This window comes from Pristiophorus japonicus, chromosome 1, assembly GCF_044704955.1.
Source record: "Pristiophorus japonicus isolate sPriJap1 chromosome 1, sPriJap1.hap1, whole genome shotgun sequence".
NCBI lineage: Eukaryota > Metazoa > Chordata > Chondrichthyes > Pristiophoridae > Pristiophorus > Pristiophorus japonicus.
In genome coordinates this window covers 442235886-442258664 of record NC_091977.1, presented here as the reverse complement: position 1 = coordinate 442258664, position 22779 = coordinate 442235886, and the positions used below count along the sequence as shown (strand labels likewise).

The 22779-nt window shown below is 47.6% G+C and overlaps 2 pseudogenes; both read left to right on the top strand.

The window, feature by feature from the left end:
• Positions 1-14520: 14520 nt before the first annotated feature.
• Positions 14521-14755, top strand: LOC139278832 (U2 spliceosomal RNA; annotated as a pseudogene).
• A 732-nt stretch (positions 14756-15487) lies between these two features.
• LOC139279300 (U2 spliceosomal RNA) lies at positions 15488-15725 on the top strand (annotated as a pseudogene).
• The last annotated feature ends 7054 nt before the right edge of the window (positions 15726-22779 follow it).

Here is a 22779-nt window from a genome sequence, read left to right as displayed (position 1 = left end):
GTAACTATTGATTATACTGCCCTCAATAAGATGACTCCCCGTCAACATCCCATCGTGGCCAGCCCAGCCACAATGTTTAATGGATTAAAACCAGCGCATAAGGTCTTCACCGTATTAGACATAGCCAATGGATTCTGGTCTATACCCATGGCAAAAGAGTCCCAAGATAAATTCGCCATCACATTCGGCGACCATCAGTACACCTGGACATGGGTCCCACAAGGGTTCCGCAATTGCCCGGCTATATTCCACCGGACTATGAGTCGAGCCATAGAAAAGGTGGATTTAACCCTGTATAGGAGTACAATATACAATACATAGATGACACTGATAGCTTCTGAGGACGATAGGGGGCACACAGGAACACTTATAAAGATCCTAGAAGTCCTGCAGGATGCAGGATTCAAAGTAAATCCCAAAAAGGCACAAATCGGACAAGCCACGGTACAATACCTGGGACACGAAATATCCTAAGGAACTAGGACCATGTCCAATGACAGGAAGTAGGCCATTAGGATCATGCCCTGACCAAAAACAGTCTGAGGGGTGCGTAAGGTACTAGGGCTCTTTAACTATTGCAGGAATTTTGTACCTAATTTCGCAGCAATTGCAGAACCAGTACAGCGGCTAGTGAAAGGGGGAAAACCATCCCTAGAAATTATAGAGTGGGCCCCGAACAAGAAGCGGCATACGGTAATCTGAAGGGAGCCCTAATGTCAGCTCCAGGGCTGGGACGCCTGAACATGGATCTCCCGTTCCATATATATTGTGAGAACCAGGGAGGCTTCTATGGAGCCATGGTGATACAAATGCATAGGGGATAGGATGAGACCCACAGCTTATGATAGGGGGCACACAGGAGCACTTAAAAAGATCCTGGAAGTCCTGCAGGACGCAGGATTCAAAGTAAATCCCAAAAAGGCACAAATCGGATAAGCCACAGTACAATACCTGGGACTCGAAATATCCCAAGGAACTAAGACCCTGTCCAATGACAGTACGATACTGCAATCACCAATGGCTGCCGGTCTGTCCAGCTGCATGACCGCACTGTATTGTGCCATTGGGGCAGTCAAAATTAGCAAGCCTGTCATAATTACAGGAGAAATAATACTGCACACAAAGCACACACTGGTGAAAATGTTAAATGACAGGGAAGCTCTGGGCCGTCTCCAACGTCCGCTGGGCAAAATGGGAGGCAGTCCTATTACCACATGATTGACTCGGATCAAGGAACTCATTTTATGGGTCAAGTAATGAAAGAAACCTGTAGAATATTCGGTATTAAGCAGAAGTTTCACATCCCATACCACCGCCAGAGTTCAGGGATGGTGGAGAGAATGAATCGGATCCTTAAAACTGCCTTGAGCAAGGCAATACAGGAAACAGGGCAGGCATGGACTGAACTCCTACCGACAATATTAATGAGGCTGCATGCCACACCAAACAGAACCACGGGATTAACCCTGTATGAATTAATGACCGGACGCGCAATGAGGTTACCAGAAGGAATAGTGACAGGAGGAGCCAACTTAGGCCCCCTACAAGACAGAATCAGACAGTATGTGAGGGAATTGAGTGAGCAGTTGAAAAGTATGCAAAAGGAGGTCCGAGAAAGGCAGAAGGAGGAGGACGAAGGCGGTGAGACAACTGCCTCAGCTATAATTCCCGAGGTGGGGGTGAAGGTAATGGTTAAGGAAGTGGCAGAGAAACCAGGGTTCGCACCTAGGTGGAGCGGACCATATGAGGTATTAATTAGTGGAGATACGTGTGCTTGCGTGAATAGTTTGAGGGGAACGATGGAGGTACTAATGAGAAAATAGGCCGGGATAAGGATAGAATCTTCAGAGTTAGGATCTAAAACATCCAAAATACTGCTAGAGGGTATATTCATATTGGAAGGCCATGCATGAACAATTAACGCGCTAAGTAAGCAAGAACACGAGGACGATGCCAAGGACAGGAAAAGAGACACATGTCATGCCTATGGGAGATGGATGATCGGTCAGGTGAGACACTATATGGATCAGATACAAACCGGGCGAGTTCCAGATTGGATAAATAGCACTCAGTTGAAAGAAATGGTACCACACACTGGGCCATTAGACGCCTGCACCCTGAAAGGAATGGCTAAGGTGTATGCAGTTACATGAGGATGTAAGGGGAAACAAAGGGGAAATAATACTAGTGATCCCCATAACAAATCAAGGCTTATACCCATATCTTCAATATGAAGTTGAAAACATAGGGATAATACGAGGGGAAGAGTACATCCACCATGGACCAGTATGCGATCACAAAGAATGGAAATATAAGGGGAATATCTTTATCCGGGTGCCAGAGGGAAGGAAGCCTAACTATATGCCTTCACCCAGTGGGAGACGGGAGCAAGGATTTGACAATACTACGGAAGGATGTGTCATTGGAATAAGCCCTGACCGAACCAAACCCATACATTATGCCTATCAAGGACGAGGAGAATATTGTGTGGTAACTAGCATGGGAACTTACGAATACGGAAGCTTGACTTGTAACATTACAATGCCTAATTTTTGCTTTACACCCAGAGTGTCGGTGGCAGTGGGAAGAGCACGCATGACGTATATAAACGGCAGGAAAACAATGGCATTAAATATAAGCGTTGAGATTAAGTAAGATATTGATGATTACATGGAAGAGCAAGCAGCACCAATTCCCCTGTTCCTTGAAGATTTAACTGAGCTCAAAGGACCATAACATTAAAAGATATGATGAGCTAAAGAATAAAGGCAAAGAACTGGACAGTGAAATAAAGGATAACCTGAAAAACCCGTTTTGGTACTTGAGATTATACATCTGTGGATAAGGATCCTCTCACATGCCCTAGTGGCAGTACAGATAGTAATAGCCTTGAGTTGGTTGGTGATGTTATGTAACAAGTGCAAAAGATAGAAGAGGCATACCTGAGCAAAGCTACAAGCTAGCGATCAGAATTGTATCCCATGTGTTAGTCCGAGTGCAGCTGATAGTGGTGCTGATGCTCCTGGGAGAATGTACAGGCAGATTCAAGAGATGCAGAGGGAAGACTTTGGCCAAGGCCCTTAACAAAGAACGCAGAAAGCCTTTGCTAGATCTAAAAAAGGGTAATCAAACACAAAGACAGCACGAGAACCTTATATGAGTCGTGAGTGCCCCAATCCTATCGCCTGATCAATGAAACTGGGGCGAGAGCCAGGGAAAGGAAAATTGGTGTTCATGGTGGGTATTTGGGGTATCCACCTGATCAAATGGGGAATTGTAGTAGTGAAAACCTTAATCAGGGGAAAAGTAATTTGGTAAAGTTAAAACATAAAGCAAAAAAGGCTGAATGTATTCATGGTGGAATAGCTGAGTCCCACATTCCAGCAGTTAGGCTGAAATAAAGAACAACATGCTCACAAGATGCCAGGACTAAGGTCAAAGAATCCTCTGAAGAGATTACACTCCTGAGAGCGCAAACATGATAGCTCTCAGAAATAATGAGCTGAGGCAGCCATGTTCGAGTCACATGAGATAGCAGAAACAAAGCCCCCTTGAAATGAGGATAACCAGATGTATTTGTGAAGGACACTAGTCTGAGAGTTAAAACGTGGGAACAAGTTCACAGAGACGTAACACATAACCCATGGGGGGGGGTTCCCAGCAACAGTGGCCATAACTGAAAGTACCAATGAAATCATTAGAAATTACTGTAACCAATGATATTGCTGTAACTGTAGTAGCCAATGAAATTACTGTAACTGTATTAACCAATGTATTATTAGCAGTTGGGCGGGGACTGGTGGCAAATAACCGATAGAACACTTCCTTGCGTAGTTTCATTATTTTGACTGTATTTCAACTGTATAAAATGTAACAGCGCAGGCTGTCCCACGCAACCAGTAAGGATAGCATCCAGTATCGGTACTGATGCAACCGGATCTCCCTTGAATAATCAGGTTTTAATAAACAATTCTTTTCTCTATATACGGACTTTGTGTCAAGTGTTATATTTTTAATACTCCACAACACCTCCCAATTTTTACTTCCATTGATATCACCCGTTTACCACTATCGCACAAAGTCAAGATCTACTCCATGGAAACGTATGGTACATGGGATTAAGATAAACTTCAAAATGGACTGGTTGTGCTGAATGGCATGTTTCCCTGTTGTAGTTTCTATGTAATTTCATATAATATAGACCCACTGTTTTAAGCTCCGATGGATTAGTGGACATGATGAAGAAATACCCTCCAGCAATGATATACATGGAGAACCACAGGAGCAATTAAGAGACAGTAATGTCAGCAACAGTTCTGAACACCATGTAGCCCTACACAATTAGCTGCAAGCAACACTTCAGAAGCAATGAACCCACATTGACTTCTGCAAAAAGCATTCCTGACTGATGCAGACACATCACAGTTAGTCACAGAAGCAGGTAGTCAACATTATGAATCACCAGCAGCTCTCCAATTGGCACAGCTGTCTTCCAAACTGCTACTTCCTCAGCTAGAGGAGCACATAGCAGCCAGGGGGCAAATGTGAGCAATACACAGAGCATTGAAGATTTACAGCATATGTACTCAAAACACTACTATATTCGCTCATTCACTAAATAACATTTTGTCACTTTTAATATATGTTGTGGTTTTCCATTCTTTTATTGTGCACTAAAAGAATATTTTTTTCAAAGTAAACTGAATTGATTATGCAGTTCAGCACCAAACCTAAACATATAAATTAACTGACAGTTCCCTGTTTATGAATAGAAAGTTAAAGTAGTCAATTGCAGATCTCAGTAGAAGCAATAGAGAATTAACTCTTCCCCACATATCTCCCCAGCAGTAGTGCCGTATCTGCTGTGAGTGGCTTCCACGCACAATTATATATTTTTTTATGGGCGTAGCTATTTGCACTGGAAAATGCTCTAATAGGCTCGCCATGATCACATGACCTGATTGCTGATTGGAGGATAAGCCATACCCAGAAGTTTTTCTGAAATGTGTCACTGGAACCGCCCAGCCCATGTTCTGAGTAACTTTGCAAAGTGTAGTTTGAGCCATTCTGACTTCAGACCCAGACAGGATAGAGCTCCCCCATCCCAGCCCAAGTTCCTGACAACCCCAGCCTAAGTTCAGGCCTCCCCCAGCTGATGTTCCTTACCATCCCCCCAGCCCAAGATCCTGCCTCCCTCAGCCTAAGTTCATGCCTCCCCCAGCCGAAGTTCCTTACCAGCCCCAACCTACCATAGATGGGGCATTGTGTGTGGGTCACGGATTGTTAACAAGTTTATTGGGTATGAAGTGAATAGTGACAGTGTCGTGACTTCCCAATTTCATCCATTCCAATGATGTCCCTTGTCACACACGCACCGAACTTTTCGAGAAATCAGGTGTGGATGAAAAGGGGGTTGGAAGAACGTGATCCATCTTCTCAGAGTTCCCTCTCTCCCCCATGAGCCCCTCTGCTGCTTCCCCTCTCCCCCCACCTCTCTTTCTCCCTCCCCAGTCTCTCACTCTCCCCCCCCAGTCTCCCCCCTACAATCTCTCTCTCTCACCCCCCCCCACAGTCTCTCTCTCCCAACCACCCCCCCACAATCTCTCCCTCTCTCCCCAACAGTCTCTCTCTCTCTCTCTCTCCACTTGCCCCACAGTCTCTATTCCCCCTCCTGCAGTTTCTCTCTCCATCCCCACAGTCTCTCTCTCCATGCCCCCACAGTCTCCCTCCCCCATAGTCTCTTTCTCTTCTCCCCCCCCCACAGTCTCTCTCCCCACTACCCACCTCCACCACACAGTCTCCCACTCTCCCCACCCCCACAGTCTCTCTCCCCACTATCCATCCCCACCCCATAGTCTCCCCCTCTCCCCCCCCCCACAGTCTCTCTCTCCTTCCCCCCCCGCGGCTTTCTCTTCTTCCCGCGCCCCCCCACCCCCACTCCAGGCTCTCTCTCTCTCCACCCGCAGGCTCTCTCTCTCCCCCCCCCACCCCAGGCTCTCTCTTTCCTCCCCCCCCAGCCCCACTCTCTCTTCCCCCCCCCCAACTCTCCGGGCTCTCTCTCCCCCCCGCCCACCACAGTCTCTCTCTCTCCAACCCCCCTCCCCACCCCCCATACAGTTTCTGTCTCTGCCTCCCCCCCTCCCGCCCGGCACTCTCTCGTACCACCATCCTGGGCTCTCTCTCTCTCTCCCCCTCCCCCTGCGTGTTCTCTCTCTCTACCTCCTCCCCTCTCCATCCCCTGCCCCCCTCCCCCACTAGGTTCTCTCTCTCTCTTCTCCTGGGCTCCCTCTCTTAATCGCCCTGCCCCCCCCCCCCACCACAGTCTCTCTCTCCTCCCCGCCTCCCGACTCTCTCTTCCCCCATCCCCCACCTCCATGCTCGCACTCCCCACATCCCCCCCCCAGCTCTCTCTCTCATTCCTCCCCACACCCCCACCCCCCCCCCCCGTAGACCACATGAAAGGGCCCGTGGTGGCATGATAGCTGCAAGAGCCTTATGTCAGGAGCTCATCAATGAGCGCTTTGCCTGAAAGAACGTTGCTGTTATTTACAAGGCTGACACACTGCTGGGTGTGCAGGTCCATCAATGGTGGGCGTCACCTTGGTGACAGTTAAAGTTTATGTTGATTGAAGTTAAGTGTGATTATACCCTTTGATGTTAAGGAATCACCAGTGTGTAACGGTGCAGCTATCTGAGCCAATGCGCTCCAAGGTTTTGTTAAATAAAAAACATTTAAACCGAATGTTAGTCTGAAATCATCAGTAATTCTGTACAAACCAACCCCCCTCCCTCCCCCCCACTGCTTCTCCTCTCCACCTCTACCCCTTCCCCTTCCCCTCCTGACTCCAAGCCACCAGGGGCGGGGGGAGGGTGATGGCTGAAGCGCTGCTTGGACAGATACGGGTGAGGACAGTCCCGAGGTGGGAACTTGCTCCGAGCCAGAACCAAGATGTTGCTGCTGGCTCTCGTGTGGTTGGCAATAGGGGTGCGGCACCTCGGGGTGGAGTGCTGCGCTCCAGGACCACTGGGAGCCCTCTGCCACCAGTGTTCCTGGCTACCAGCTCCAGGGCCTCCTCCATCCCTTCCATGTTATGTCTTATTTGTTGGACAAAAACTCTGTGCCAACTATGTTCTTGGTAGGCTTTTTGCTGCTGGTGGATCTCCCTCATGCCTCCCACAAAATCCAAACAAGCACACACCATAGCCACACACGCTTTCAGTGCCTCTGAGCTCCCTCTCTCTCTGTCTCCTCTTCTGCGCATGTCATCATGACCCTTGACCTCCTGAATCGCAGGAATTGAGCGTTGCCATGCCATTGCTAAGGATGGTGACACTTTATGGCAAAAGGTCAAAAGAATTTAATGCTAACGCCCATTTCATATCGCTCGCAGTAATGCCCATTTTAAAAATGGAGACTAGGTGCTTTGAGAATGGGTAGAAGCCGGCGATCTGAAAACCCTTTTTTACCACCCACGCCGGAAATATCGTCCATTTTTGGGTGATAAGCACAAAAGTGGAAGTTCTCGCCCCTTGTTTTCCAACTGGGTCCAGTGTTTCCACTTGCCGATACCCCTTATAACTACGCAGGCGCACGTATCCCTTACCATCCTCACCATCACCTGACTGCCTATTTCGGGTATTTGGACCTTCTGTTCGTTACATAAGAACATAAAAAATAGGAGCAGGAGTAGGCCATACGGTCCCTCGAGCCTGCTCCGCCATTTAATACGATCATGGCTGATCCGATCATGGACTCAGGTCCACTTCCCTGCTCGCTCTCCATAACCCTTATCATTTAAGATTAGTGTCATTCTCTAAGTCCTTGATTACTTGTTGATTTCTAGCCTGTACTTTTAATGTAACTGCTTACAGAGTTCCATCACAAACCTCCGTATCCTGTCTTTGTAAGGTCCTAAGTCCTCGCTTCCTGTAACCAAGACTTCTGGCAGTCTCATTAGTTCAAAGGGTATCAGTTCTGTCGTCCGACTCGGGGTTACCCTGAGTTTCATCTGTACTCGGGGTAACATTCCTACCCACCCCTTTCCAGTCTCTTCAATTGCCTTGGCTAGGGCCGTTTTTAAGGTCCTATTCATTCGTTCCACCAATCCGCAAGATTCCGGATGGTATGGGATATGGAATTTTTGCCTGATCCCTAGTAACGTGTAAGCTGTTTCATCACCTTCCCTGTGAAGTGTGTATCCTGCTGTAGTGCGATTCCCCATCGGGCTATTATTTCCTCTGCTAGGATCCTGGCCACGGTTTCTGATGAACAATGTCTAATGGCAAAAGCTTCTACCCGCTTTGTAAACTGGCCTATTATAACTAGGCAGTACGTCTTCCCCTTGTTGCTGGGTAACGGTCCAGTAAAATCTATCTGCAAGTTTTCCCAGGGTCCTTTCGGTCAGGGCTGATGTCCCATTCTGACCTTTACTTTCCCCCCTGAGTTGTATTTTGCGCATGTCACGCACCTTCTACAGTGGTTCTCTATATCTCTACCCATTCCCTTCCACCACCAGCATCTGGACATCGAGCTTATCATGTTGATTCTACCTGTATGGACATACCCGTGGTATAAATTCCCATCTTTCCTCCATACCCCGTCGGTCCCTTGTTGGGCTCCTCTCTGCTTCCACCCCTCCTTTTCCTGTGGTATAGCTTCTCCCTGTACCTTAAGCATGTTTCCTTCCTCAGGCCCGATGTACATGCTCCGACCTGGGCTTCCACGGCCACCCCCTTGGCTGCCTCGTCTGCCCATCGCACACTCTTGGGGTAGGAGGGATGCTTCCACTAATTTCTTAACAATCTCCTCGTGTTTTATTGGCTCTCCTCCTGAAGCCATATATCCCCATCTACTCCAGGTTATCATATAATCATGCACTACTCCAAAAGCATACCGACTGTCTGTATAGATTTTTACTCTTTTTCCCTTAGCCATCCTCAGAGCCTCGGTGAGAGCCACCAATTCAGCCACTTGAGCCGATAGTCCCCCTTCTAACCGTCCTTCCCTTCTAACCTGTCCGCTGCTATCTACTACTGCCCATCCCGTCTGTGGTGTCCCATTGATATAGCGCCAGGGCCCATCTATGTATAGATGCATGTCTGCCTCCTCAAGCGGGGTTTCACTAGCCTGACTACTGCCCTTGTCTTCTCCTGTCGGGCTACACTGATGCTCCTCTCCCTGCGTAATGATCCACCCTGCAGGGTTGTTACAGTTGTCTTTTATAACTAGGCAGTATTGTTACCGTCCCATTGGGGAGGGTAGAGCATTGCTTCCCACCTAGCCCTACGCGCATTGAATATCGTTCTTAGCCTTCCTGTGCTACGCACTTCGACAGAGGTATGCTGGGAATGTAGGATAATGTGTCCCGACATTACTGTGCCATTGGCCTATGCCTGTCCCCATGTAATTGAGTCACCACCCCTTTACTGTGGAAAGTATAGTTGTGAAAGGGCCTATTCTGGTCAGATAATCTGGGCAACAATATACCTGGACGTGCCTTTCCCAGGGTTTCCACAACAGCTCCTCCATTTTTCACCAATGTATGGCCAACAGTTTAAAGGGTTTCAGCAGGCCTCAGTAGTTGGTGTAATATGTAGATGACCTGCTTTTGTTCTCCAACGAGGGGGAGGAGCATGGTCCACAGCTGGCCAAGCTGCTGGAGCTGTTGAAGGACACCGGGTTCAAGGTCAATCCCAAGAAAGCTCAGATTGGTCAGAAGGAAGTAAAATTCCTCGATGTTATATATGCAGACTATAGATATACTCTCTGTGTAGTCACTATATAGTTGCATAACATGGAGACTTGTTTACCTGATGTACTATCAATAAGGTTTACACTGTGTGTATACTATGCTGGCACCACTAGAGGGTACAACGGGTTTCCTGCCCCGGTGGCAGAGGTTGTAAAAAGGGTAGCCACCATGCGGCTGCCTCACTCTGGAGTTAGGAATAAAGGACCAAGGTCACTACAGTTTGAGTACAACATATTGCTTTGTGGAGTCATTCATAGGTACATTACAGACATAACACTCGGGCTGACCGTAAGGGCTAGGGAAAGGGCTATAGACGAGGCCAAACGGAAGGTGGTACAGGAGTTACCAGCCACCATGACCGTGACGGGGGTGAGATCCTTCCTGGGGCTTACGGGGTACTGCAGGGATTTTATTGAGGATTACGCTGCCACGGCAGCCTCTCTACTTCGGCTCCTCCACAAGGGAGTGGGATGGGAGTGGGATGAGGACTGCACAGCCGCGTTCAATTGTCTCAAGGGAGACCTGCAGACAGCACCCACACTTGGGGTGATTAATGGTGGGGAGGACTTCTTTTTGGAAGTAGCAGCCAGCGGGGACAGTTTGAGCGTGATGCTGCTCCAGGAGCGGCAAACTGAGGCCTGTGGTGTACTTGTCAAGAGCCCTCATGGATCTAGAACAGGAATATTCCAATTGCGAGGTATCTCCTAGACACACATTGGGCCATGAATCGCTCACAGTTCTTTACGGGATCATCCCTGATCATTCTACTGTCCCACCATACCTCCACTCAGATGTTGCTAGATGGGAGGATACAGGATGACGCGGTGTGCAGTGCTCGTATTGCTCACTGGACTTTGTTGCTCTCACAGATGAATCTGAGAGTGCAAGGCCTGTGTGAGCCCAAGCTGGCAGCTAATATGATCTATGCAGGGGCGGCCCATAGGTGTTCAGAAGAGGGAATATGGGATGTAGACACAGGATTTCGGGCTGGGTTACACCCCACAGGCCGCGAAATATATGTCGACAGATCAAGTTCGGTGGTAGCAGGGAAACATTTCACCGGATGCGGGATTTACGATCCGACGGCAGGCATTGCAAGGGCCCTTAAACTCCCGAGCACCCTGAGCACTCAGCATGCCGAACTGTCGTGGGTGGTGTACGTCATTACCCACGCCGATGAGTTCCCGACCACATACACCATCTGCTCGGATTCCATGTTCACATGCAATTCGTGCACCGACTACTTGGCCATCTGGTCTCGTTGCGGTTTCACATCTGCAGACCGGAAACCCTTAGCAATCAAACCACTGTTGCAAAGGATCTTAGAGACCACGGGAACACAGGGAAGCCATTACATACATAAAGTAAAGGCCCATTCCAAGACAGAGCCCAGAGGGGAAGGCAACCAAAAGGCTGATGAGTTAGCCAAGGAGGGAGCCAAAACAAGAGAGTTTTGGGACCCATACAGGTCCAGCCCAGTAGCAGCGATCCAGGACAAAGGGGGAACACGAGGGAGTGTAGGGGTAGCATAGGCCCCGGACTTGAGGAAAGTGCAGGCACAGGGTCCCGTCCTCAAGGTTGTCCTGGAGCAGCTGGCGAGGGGAGAAAAGGTAGAAGGCACATTCGGGGTAGCAGGTATTACTTTAAAGGGGGGATTGCTTTTCAGAGGAGATCGGTGGGTGGTTCCAGACCAGCACCAAAGGGAATTCCTCCAGATAGCCGAGAGGGGCCGAGGAACGGGATACCCAGGGCCGCAGACTACCTGGCAAAAGGTAGAACAGGCAGCAACTGAGGGAGGATGTCCACGATTTTTGCACAGACTGTCTGGTATGCGCAGCGAACAATCCGGATCCCCAGAAAATAAAGGTTCATGGGACACACGAGAAGGGTAGAAGGACCATGGCAGTCGGTACAGGTCGATTACATCAGGCCATTGCCCACCGCAAAGGCGAGTTACAAGTACTGTTTGGTGCTGGAGGATGTTTTCTCGAAGTGGGTTGAAGCCTTCACTTGCCGATCAGCCACGGCTTTGGCAACGGCAAGGATCTTGGTGAGGGAAGTGTTCTCGAGGTGGGGACTGCCGCAGATCATGGAGTCCGACCAGGGGAGCCACTTCACGGGGCAAGTCATGTAGGCTAACTTGAAAGTGCTAGGAATAGAAGGGAAATGGCATGTGGCTCACAACCCACAGTCATCAGGAGTTGTGGAGCGACTTAATCGACCATGAAAGAAAGACTGTGGAAGGAAACAGGACAGTCCCCAAAAAAGTGGGTTGAGATCACAGAAACATAGAAACATAGAAAATAGGTGCAGGAGTAGGCCATTCGGCCCTTCGAGCCTGAACCACCATTCAATAAGATTGTGGCTGATCATTCATCTCAGTACCCCTTTCCTGCTTTCTCTCCATACCCCTTGATCCCTTTAGCCGTAAGGACCATATCGAACTCCCTCTTGAATATATCTAACGAACTGGCCTCAACAACTTTCTGCGGTTGAGAATTCCACAGGTTCACAATTCTCTGAGTGAAGAAGTTTCTCTTCATCTCGGTCCTAAATGGCTTATCCCTTATCCTTAGACTGTGAGCTCTGGTTCTGGACTTCCCCAGTATCGGGCACATTCTTCCTGCCTCTAACCTGTCCAATCCCATCAGATTTTTATATGTTTCTATGAGATCCCCTCTCATTCTTCTAAACTCCAGTGAATATAAGCCCAGTATCTCCTCATATGTCAGTCCTGCCATCCCGGGAATCAGTCTGGTGAACCTTCACTGCACTTCCTCAATAGCAAGAACTCAGATCCTTCCTCAGATTAGGAGACCAAAACTGAACACAATATTCCATGTGAGGCCTCACCAAGGCCCTGTACAACTGCAGTAAGGCCTCCCTATTCCTATACTCAAATCCCCTCGCTATGAAGGCCAACATGCCATTTGCCTTCTTCATCGCCTGCTGTACCTGCATGCCAACTTTCAATGACTGATGTACCATGACACCCAGGACTCGTTGCACCTCCCCTTTTCCTAATCTGTCGCCATTCAGATAATATTCTGCCTTCATGTTTTTGCCACCAAAGTGGATAACCTCACCTTTATCCACATTATACTGCATCTGCCATGCATTTGCCCACGCACCTAACCTGTCCAAGTCACCCTGCAGCCACTTTGCATCCTCCTCACAGCTCAAACTGCCACCCAGCTTAGTGTCATCTGCAAACTTGGAGATATTACACTCAATTCCTTCCTCTAAATCATTGATGTATATTGTAAATAGCTAGGGTCCCAGCACTGAGCCCTACGGCACCCCACTGGTCGCTGCCTCCCATTCTGAAAAGGACCCGTTTATCCCGACTCTCTGCTTCCTGTCTGCCAACCAGTTCTCTATCTACGTCAATATATTACCCCCAATACCATGTGCTTTAATTTTGCACACTAATCTCTTGTGTGGGACCTTGTCAAAAGCCTTTTGAAAGTCCAAATACACCACATCCACCGGTTCTCCCTTGTCCACTCTACCAGTTACATTCTCAAAAAATTCTAGAAGATTTGTCAAGCATAATTTCTCTTTCATAAATCCATGCTGACTTGGACCGATCCTGTCACTGCTTTCCAAATACGCTGCTATTTCATCTTTAATAATTGATTCCAACTTTTCCCCACTACCGATGTCAGGCTAACCAGTCTATAATTCCCCATTTTCTCTCTCCCTCCTTTTTTAAAAAGTGGTGTTACATTAGCTACCTTCCAATCCATAGAAACTGATCCAGAGTCGATAGACTGTTGGAAAATAATCACCGTTTGTCCTGATGGGGGTCCGAACCAGCCTCTCCAGAAGCACAGGGTATTCCCCGCATGAGCGCATGACTGGTAAGGTCATGTGCACGCCCACCCATGTTCTGGCGCCGGCTCTCACAGCGGGGCAGGTGAGAGAAGTAAACCTCTCAAGAATCTGTTCAAGCACTTGAAACAGATTCATTGGCAAGCTGCCAGCAACATGGGGGAAGCAGCACCAGAGCAATCGGTTGTTGCTCGAGCCCCGGACAACCCACGAGTGGAATGTAGGGGATCAGGTCATGGGCCGCAATTACGCTTGTGTGATCATGTTTGAGCCTTTGTGCATGGGAACCTACAGCATCGTAGATAAGGCCAGTCCTATAGTGTATGTGGTTAAGCTTCCGAAATGCACAAAGTGGTTCCATGTATAACCCAGGGGAAAGTGCGGGAAACAGAAAGAAGCACCAAGGCGCTGTAAACTGCATGCTGGATGCGGGTCTTCCTCCCGTAGTTTGGAACAATGAGGAGCCCGTGGTGGTGGTGGTTTGGAGGAGTAGCAGAATCCCACGGCCGAGAATGCCATGGTTGCCTCCTTACACACCACCAAGGAGCCATAAAAGGCCTAGCATGGTCACCCAGAGACGGGTGGCAGTGTACATAGTTTTCCTTCTCAGTTTCGTATTTTTACAGAATGTGTTTTGATGAAGCCAGACCTGTGGAGGTATACCCTCTCACAGAAAGGTTGTTGTTTCTTTGTATCTTCACAGGAAGCTGAGAGATGGAGACAACCCTGGTAATCGTTCTTTGGAGCTTGGCCAGAACAGGGTACAGCAGGAAGGGGGACCCTGAGTTGTCCTTCCTCTACGGATGTACTGGGGGGAACAGACACACCATGACACAGGGGGGTAGGACAGGGAACATAGATGGGATGGCAGCCTACTTCCACGAGGGAAGGTGGCCAAGGTGGCTGGGGTCGAATTCGACGAAATACTCCAGCTATCGCTTCTCGGCCTTTTGGCTAAGATCAAGTGTAGTACCGTTTCTGACCAGCCACCATGACCTCCGGGTGGTTTCTCCCTGGTCAGGAAGGTATATGCTTGCATTTTTGGAAACAGGAGGTGGGTGGGGAGGTTTGACCCATCCACCTCCACGGAGGTGTGTGGGGGACCTGACCCATTCACCTCCATGGCACGAACCTGGTATTGCAGTACTTCCAGGAACGGTGCAGTGGCTCTAGGCCTTTTGGCTAAGAGCATTGGCGCAGAGTGATCCTTGGCATATGCAAGGTGACCTCTGGCGTTTGTGATTTGACAAAGAATTGGAACGATTGGCTACGAATTTAAAAAAAAAAAAAAAAAATACTCCAGCCATGCATATGGGGAGGCTTCCATACTGTTTCCCAGACTGAAGGTCACAGCCACACGGGTTGGGGTGACCGAGGGCAAGTGTGTATGCTTGAAGTGCAAGGGACACATTCCCCTGAGATGGTGATGGTGGCTCAGGAAATTGAGTCAGGACACGGGGAACCAGACAGCGGACTGGGAACGACTGGGGAACGATACGTACCGACAGATTACAGGGACACGGGGGAGTAGAAGTGTGCTGGGACAATTGCTGGAAGGAGGAACAGGGAATTTATGTGTGTATGTGGGGGTCAGAGCGGATCTGCCCAGCAGGTGTGTCAATTGCCTTTTCGAGGCAATGGCAGGGCTGGGATCAGATGGGATCGGAGTATGGACTCCTGTATGATCCCAGACCTTCCCAACATAATAAGTGCCACTGAACATGTAGCACACAAGCGGAAGCCCCTGTCCACAGCCCCACCGGTACAGGCGACAGAAGTTAGGTGTCCAGCCACCACAACAGGCCCAGGGAATGGTTTAGTTTTAGTCCCGACTGGAAAGGTTTTATTCCAGGGGGTTCATTACGCGGTCGTGTCAGTCATTTTAAACCTAACCGGGGTACATCGCTTCTCGGCCTTTTGGCTAAGATCATGCGTAACTGACCTGACAGGGGAGTAACCATGACCCCAAAGTGGTTCTCCCTGGATCAGGAAGGTGGTTCTCCTATGCTTTTTGGAAATAGGAGGTGGGTGGGGTGGCTTGACCCATCCACCTCCACGGAGGTATGTGGGGGGCCTGACTCATCCACCTCCATGGCACGAACCTGGTATTGCAGTACTTCCAGGAACGGTGCAGTGGCTCTCGGCCTTTTGGCTAAGAGCATTGGCGCAGAGTGATCCTTGATGTGTGCAAGGTGACTTCTGGCGTTTGTGATTTGACAAAGAATTGGAAAGATTGGCAACGAAAAATTTAAAAAAAAAACAAAAAAAACCGGGGTACATCTGCCCGAGTGGTGTCCAAAAGAAATTGAGCAGCTGTATGAGGCGCTCATTAAAGAAATGTTCCGCCAGTTTTTTTAACTCAGTTACGGGGATGTGAGTCGGGAAAGATTGTACGATATGAGAGTGAGGGATAACGTTAGTCCGGGGAGGCAGAGGTGAGGGGTGCTCAATGATGTCGCTACAGCGTTTAGCACGGGTACATCTCTCGTCAATAGTATGGACGACGTGCAGTGGAGATGCAGATCAGTGGTTTAACGGACCAGCTGCAGAAAATCCTGGGGAAGGGAACGCAGTGGTAGGGTCAGAGTTACAGGAGGACCAGGCAATGACTGTCCATTTAAAGGAGGTTATTGCAGAGCTGGAGACACATACAAAGACTGTAAATGCATTAATACGGGAGGACAGGAATGCCTCGGTGCAGGCAGCATGAAACGAAGTGTGCATGTTGTATGGTGCCTGGTTGCTGAGCGAGGGCTGCAGTAATTTAGAGGACCTCCAGCAAGGTCGCGTCCCGTCATGGTTTAGCAACCGACACCTCGCAGAGCTCAGCCCATACAGTAATTTGATGAGCCTGTGTCAGCTCCATCTAGCCTCCAAAGCCTACCAGTCCCAGTGGATTGCGGTCAGTCCAACCACACAATCATGGGGATAGTGTTGCGTATGCCGGTAATGGGCGGGACATCACAACCAGCGGCGGTATACAGGGCGGAGAACATTGGGGTAATACAAGAAGGGGTGCACGTGCAGTATCATGCGGTCCCACCATTTGCTATAAAGTGGGAGCCGCTATGACCGGCACTGACATCAAGGGGTGCCAGAGCAGGGATGCACACGTCATATTGTGTCCCCAGTGTTCGATCGGCCAGAGTGCGGGTTTGAATCCGAGAGTCGAGAGCCCATCAATTGCACCATTGAGGTGAGGGCCCAGAGCCACGTTTCACCTTAGGTAGCATATGCGGGCAATGGGACATACTGCGTAACCACGAGTGTGGACTGGTATCGAGTGCACCAGGACACTTGGTGTCCGGTCACCGACAGCACTTTCTGCTTCAAACCCCATGCCGAAATTCAAGTGGCACAGGAACGTATTATTCCAATCCCAGAACCATCCATGGTACACATTACAGTAAACGACACGATCCCGAAGCTGCAACAGTACATTACCCAGTTCGGGTTTCAGATTCCTTTTCTGCCGGAACACCTAACAACGTTATTAAAGGCCGTTGAGTTATCCCAAAAACATTATCTCACATTGGAACAGACAAACCGGGACAGAGGGGAAAGAATTAAAGGGATAAATTCCCCGCCCTGGTGGGACGTTGGTATAAGTGTGGGGGTTCCTCCATGGATCCGGATATGCTCACATGCTCTCGTCATTGTACAGTTTTTGATTGTGATATACCTGTTGTGTATTCTTGTAAAAAGAGAAGTCAGGTGCTCCGGAGTTGATGGGAGGCCGTAGTTAACGAACCTTGAATGTAACTTTCTGTATATATATGGTAACAGTGTGATGCATGGTTGTATTTCGGGGACGTATACTCGGGGTGTTTTAAAAGTAAAAAGGGATAGGATTGGTTGGGAACCACGATGCTTGCTGACCAGCGGACGTTGATATGTTCTAGAAGGACTCTTGAAATATCATAGGGGCGACTGTAATCATCTGGTCCCCAAGAATTATTGAACATTATCTGGACATTGCATTTTGATATTTTCTCACTGCAGAAAAAACTGGAAGCCTGATTGTGGGAGCAGCCCAGGTACTTTTCCATGTTGGACTTGGAATAATAGGCAGGGGTGTTTTGGGAAGACAATAGCCAGGATAAGGCAACTCACCACAGGTAATGAGCAAATGGAAGGTCCATTGTTAAGCAATGTGAACTCGTCAGAGTTAGATCAGATATGAACTGATCAGTGATCGAGCCATTACCTGAATGAGATAACCCCGAGAAGCGGGAAACCAGAACAATAGAAAGCCGTTAAGCCCCAGACCGGTTGAAAGCGAAAACCCATCACTGGACTCAAAACAGGAAGCCTCGAAACAAGGAAAAAACTTTATTGCGCCAGAAGAAGCCACACAAACAGGAAGCCTTGAAACAAGGAAAAACTTTATTGGGTCAGAAAAGACAAACAGACTTCGCATATAAAAGGGGTCATGTGGCCGCATCGCTCTCTCGCTTGCTCTCGCTGCTTCGCCTCTACAAGAACCGAGCACTCCACATGGGACGGAAAGATGCATTTTCACCAGGAGAAGCAGTGAGCAAGCCACAAATTGATGAGCATCATCTCTGCCCACGCAATTTTAAGATCACAGCCAGGGTGTGAGAGGGCATCATGTGTTTTCCCAACCAAATTTTAGTAAGGGTTTTAAGGGGAAGGTTTTTGATGTTGAGTACTTTGCGATAGGAGCCTGTCTAGACAGGCCAGACTGTGTGTTGTGCTGTGTTTGTTTGTATTACACTACCACGGTGTGTTCTTACTGGGTGCAGGTGTGTTTTAACTTAAATAAAGCATTGCTGGTTGAGACCGGGTATTTGTCCGTGACTTATTAATCTTTTCAGTACAGTAATCACTCCTAGGTCTAGAACTATTGTAACATGGGGGTGCATTGAAAACACCTAAGGGAAACCATTTACAGAACATCCGTGAAGATGGCCTTCGACCGCCTCCAGGATGCAAGGCATTGTTGCACCTTTCCACAGCCTCCAACAAAGCCTCAAGCGCCATGGCTGAGAAGCAGTGTGCTCTCTGCCTTCCTCCCTGCTCCTCCATTTTCCCGCTCTAAGGTCAGTGAGGAGGTGGAGCTGCTCATGTGCATACTTAACTTAAGAGTTGACTTTTCCCAGGATCGCAATCAGAGATCGGCGCATGTGCAATGGGTCGGTTAAATTTAGTGCCGGCATTTTCGTTAGCGCACCCCCCAGGTCAAGTATGCAATGGCTGATTTTGCGCCACCTTCAGCTCTTTGCACAATTCCAACAAATTTCTTGGCAGGGGGCCCAAACTTTTTTAAGGGGCTAAAATTACTGCTTCGCCTGGGTTACCGCCCTAACTGAGGCGCGACCAAATTTCTCCCCTAAAGTCTTTGAAAAGGGTTAAATTAAGGTTCTGAGAATCGCAGCTGCAGACATTGAGATGTTACGTCTAATATTTATTATTATGGCCTGCTAGCTATGACAAATTATAAAATTGGTAGTGGATGAAATGACAAGCAGCTTCCCGTTACCTTGGCTATCCGTTGATGGAAGTTACCGCATTCCCCACCTCTCACTTGCCGAACAGATTATTGGAGGCCATTATGCTGAGTGAGACCAGGATTACTGGCCACCGTAGTGGAAGTGAGACCTACTTAAGAGTCCAGGCCTTGATTGTGGTCTGGACCCCCGAGATATGAGGTAATTTCTTTTGTTATTGGCCCCCGAGGGAGCATTAGATCTGATTTCTGGGGGCGGGGAGATGGCCGTGGAGTCCGACTCCTTTCAGCTGACCTGGTTTCTTCCACCACAGTATGAGGCCTTTTTAAGGGAGTGGATGCATTTATAGTGGCGCCCAAGGGATTTGACCCTGACCTCGCAAACTTCCACCTCCACAGATCTTTAGACACTGGTCTTACCATTCTCTCTCAAGGCATCACAGCAGCAATAGTTTTGTACTTTTACATGAGACAGGGGTCTGGAGGACTGAGCTAAATGGTAGGCTAAGCAAATAACCACAGCTGATATCCAAAAGGGATATAGAAGAACGTGTGCATTTCATAAATGACAGTATAAGCAAGAAAGCAGTTAGCATTGCTTGTACTGTTCTATAGTCCCTTGTTGTCCAAATCTAGGCTTATTTGGTGTCTTTACATTGTTAAGAATACACAAGCTGTACATTTTTTTTTAATAGTTTAGCTTATTTGAGTGTTTAAACCATTGAAGTAATTTGTTTTGAGCTCCTTTCGCAATAAAGCTTTTATTACTGGGGACGCAGTGTTGTGGAATGATGCAACTGCGTAAAATCTTTCCAAAAAAAATATTTGTCAGCTCTGTGCAAAAGCTATAGTTTGCATTTGGTACATCTGGCACTTTCCCAGCAGCTCTGAACAGATTGTTCAAAACTAAGCCTGGCTGAACACTTCCCTCAAACTATCACAGTGCACATTTATTGATTAATTTACTCCAATTTTTAAATTAGTTCATAATATAAATTCCACAACTTCCCCTGGTACCCTTTCAGAGTTTGAGCATGAAGAAGGTAGGTGTGACAGACAGGCTTGGTTATTTACTTTTCCTGCATCCAAACAGAAGTACTTTTGCTGGAAAATAAAACTAGAGAAATATTGCATTTATGCGAGATCCCTCATGGCTTATTCAAGGCTTATCCACTTAAATATGTTATTGGAGAAAACTGGGTTCTCCTTCCTTTGGTTCAGACAAGAATGACTTTTGGTATAGGGAGAAGGTGAGTTGATTCCCAGCACTGGAGCTTAGAGTCTCAGAACAAATTTGGATTTCATTGGCAAGGGCCTTCAGAGCATATATGCTTGGCAAATAACCTTCAATTTAGTCATCCTTAGGAAATGTTTTACTGCTCTATGTGCTCTCTGTTATCTGGGGTCTTTTTACATTAAGTTTACCCTATTAACAGTGGGATTTTTTTTCAATTATATGTTACTTCGGATTCAGAGATAGCTCACAGTAAAGCATCAATTTTGAGCATGAGCTATTATATTCACCACCTCCTCACTTTGCTCCTCTTCAACAACAACAACAACTTCTATTTATATAGCCCCTTTCATGAAGGAAAACATCCCAAGGTGCTTCGCAGGAGCATTATCAAACTAAATTTGAGACCGAACCACATTAGGAGAAATTAGAACAGATCACCAAAAGCTTGGTCAAAGAGGTAGGTTTTAAAGAGCATCTTAAAGAAGGAAAAATAGGATGTGAGGCAGAGGGGTTTAGGGAGGGAATTCCAGAGCTTAGGCCTAGGCAGGTGAAGGCAAGGCCACCAATGGTTGAGAGATTAAAGTCAGGGATTCTCGGGTGGTTGTGGGCTGGAGGAGATTATAGAGATAGGGAGACACGTATAAGAGTTAATGCCAGGCATATATAAGAGTTACCCAAAATTATAAAGCAATCACTTATTTCAGTAATTTAATAATAGATAATTTTCTGTTTCTCATAATATCTAAACAGAAACTGCATAGCAGGCTTTGTATTCATGTGAATTGAACACAGCATTGGATGTAATTGGAAATGCATGGCGAGCTCCTGAACTACATTGAGCCTCACAATTACAGTTCACTTAATGGAGAGTGGAATATCCAGCATGGCAGCTCTTTAAGAGCTGCAGCTGCCTTAAAAAGGATAGTATTAATTGGAAGAACAAGGGCGAGATTTTCTTCAATGGGCCATAATTTGCGGTCAAAATAACAGGGACGCTAATGGCGCTCGTTGTTATTTTGCACAAATGCTACAGCAAGGACAAATGTGTGGTTAAACATGGAAATCCAAAAGTTGCTGTCCAAGATGCACCGCTGCACCATTACCTTTGCAAAAACAGCATCTCACTGTCTGCTTCATCATTGAAATGCATTGAATGGTGTGAAATTACTGTACTTGTGCAGTAGATAGAAACTAAACTCACGTCAGAAAGTTCAGTCTTGTCAATTTCAGTCTAAGTACCCTTTTAACAACGTGCTAAGTGTTAATTACTGCCAGTCAACCTCTCTGGCACTGAAAATGATCTATTACACGTGGACTCTCATTCTTTCAGATTGTAATTGTTGTTGGAGATTTTTTAATCAAAATTTAAAGATTTTTTTTTACTCTTCCTTTCTGTCATTTTTTTCTCTCCCTTGATCCAATCTTTCTTTTCCTTTCTTTATTTTTCTTTCTGTATCTGATTTGGCATCAAATTCACCCTTTCTAATTTATATTTCCTCTCAGTCCTTGCTCTGTTAATTTCAAAATTTTTTAATCGAAATGGTTAAGGAGATATACAGTTGGTTGCCTTGTTCACTCAGGTTCCAGATGCCCTGTTTCCACTGTGATGTTATCAGCTCATACTTTCATCAACTTGCAATGCAAAAAACGTAAGGTCTGAATAACGGCAAGTGTAACAAACGGCAAACACCATTAGATTCACTCCTACAGCAAATTATGCCCCAATGGCAGTTTTACTGCAAAAGGTGCAGTGGAACTGCACTTTCACTCACTCATTTTACACTTCTGAGAACGAGCACAAATTTCCTCAGTGCACCTTCATTAGGTATTCATTGTGGGATCCTATTGCTATTAGCAGACCCTATAGGGAATCCGCCTCAGGAGGGGGAAGAAAACTCAATGCTGCTACAGCATACTGAAAGGACCAAGGCAGTCATTTTGTGTCTGTAACAATGTTGCTCACTGCAATGTCTGAGGCTGGTGCTGCTTCAGGACACCAAGCCCATAAATTTAAAGGCTCTTCAGTTATTGTATGTAATCTGGTAAAGAAGAACCCAGCTTTTTGGCCCAAAAGGATGGCAATATTTTAAATGGCTCAGGTGTAGAGGGAAGATGTAAATCTGTGCTATAGAGTCTTGAGATGATGAAAGCATGGATAAAGGTTTCAACAGTAACATGGGATGAGGACACGACTGGATGACGTCATCAAAACCCTGGTCGGCGTTTTGGAGCGTGAGCAGAAACATCGGCAGGGCCCAGGTACAGAGGAGTGGGAAGGTCGGGGCGGATGAGCGGCGAGTGTTTGTGGCGAGACGCGGTGAATGTTTATGGCGGAGGAGCGGTGAGAGATCGTTGCGGAGGTGCGACAGATGAAGGTACGGGGCCCAGAAAAGCCGAGGGCCCAGGGGCAGCACGGACCTGCCCACACTGCAATATATGTGCGCATTAGGTCCGTGCAGTAGAGCAGGTCTCCAGTCGTCCTGGTT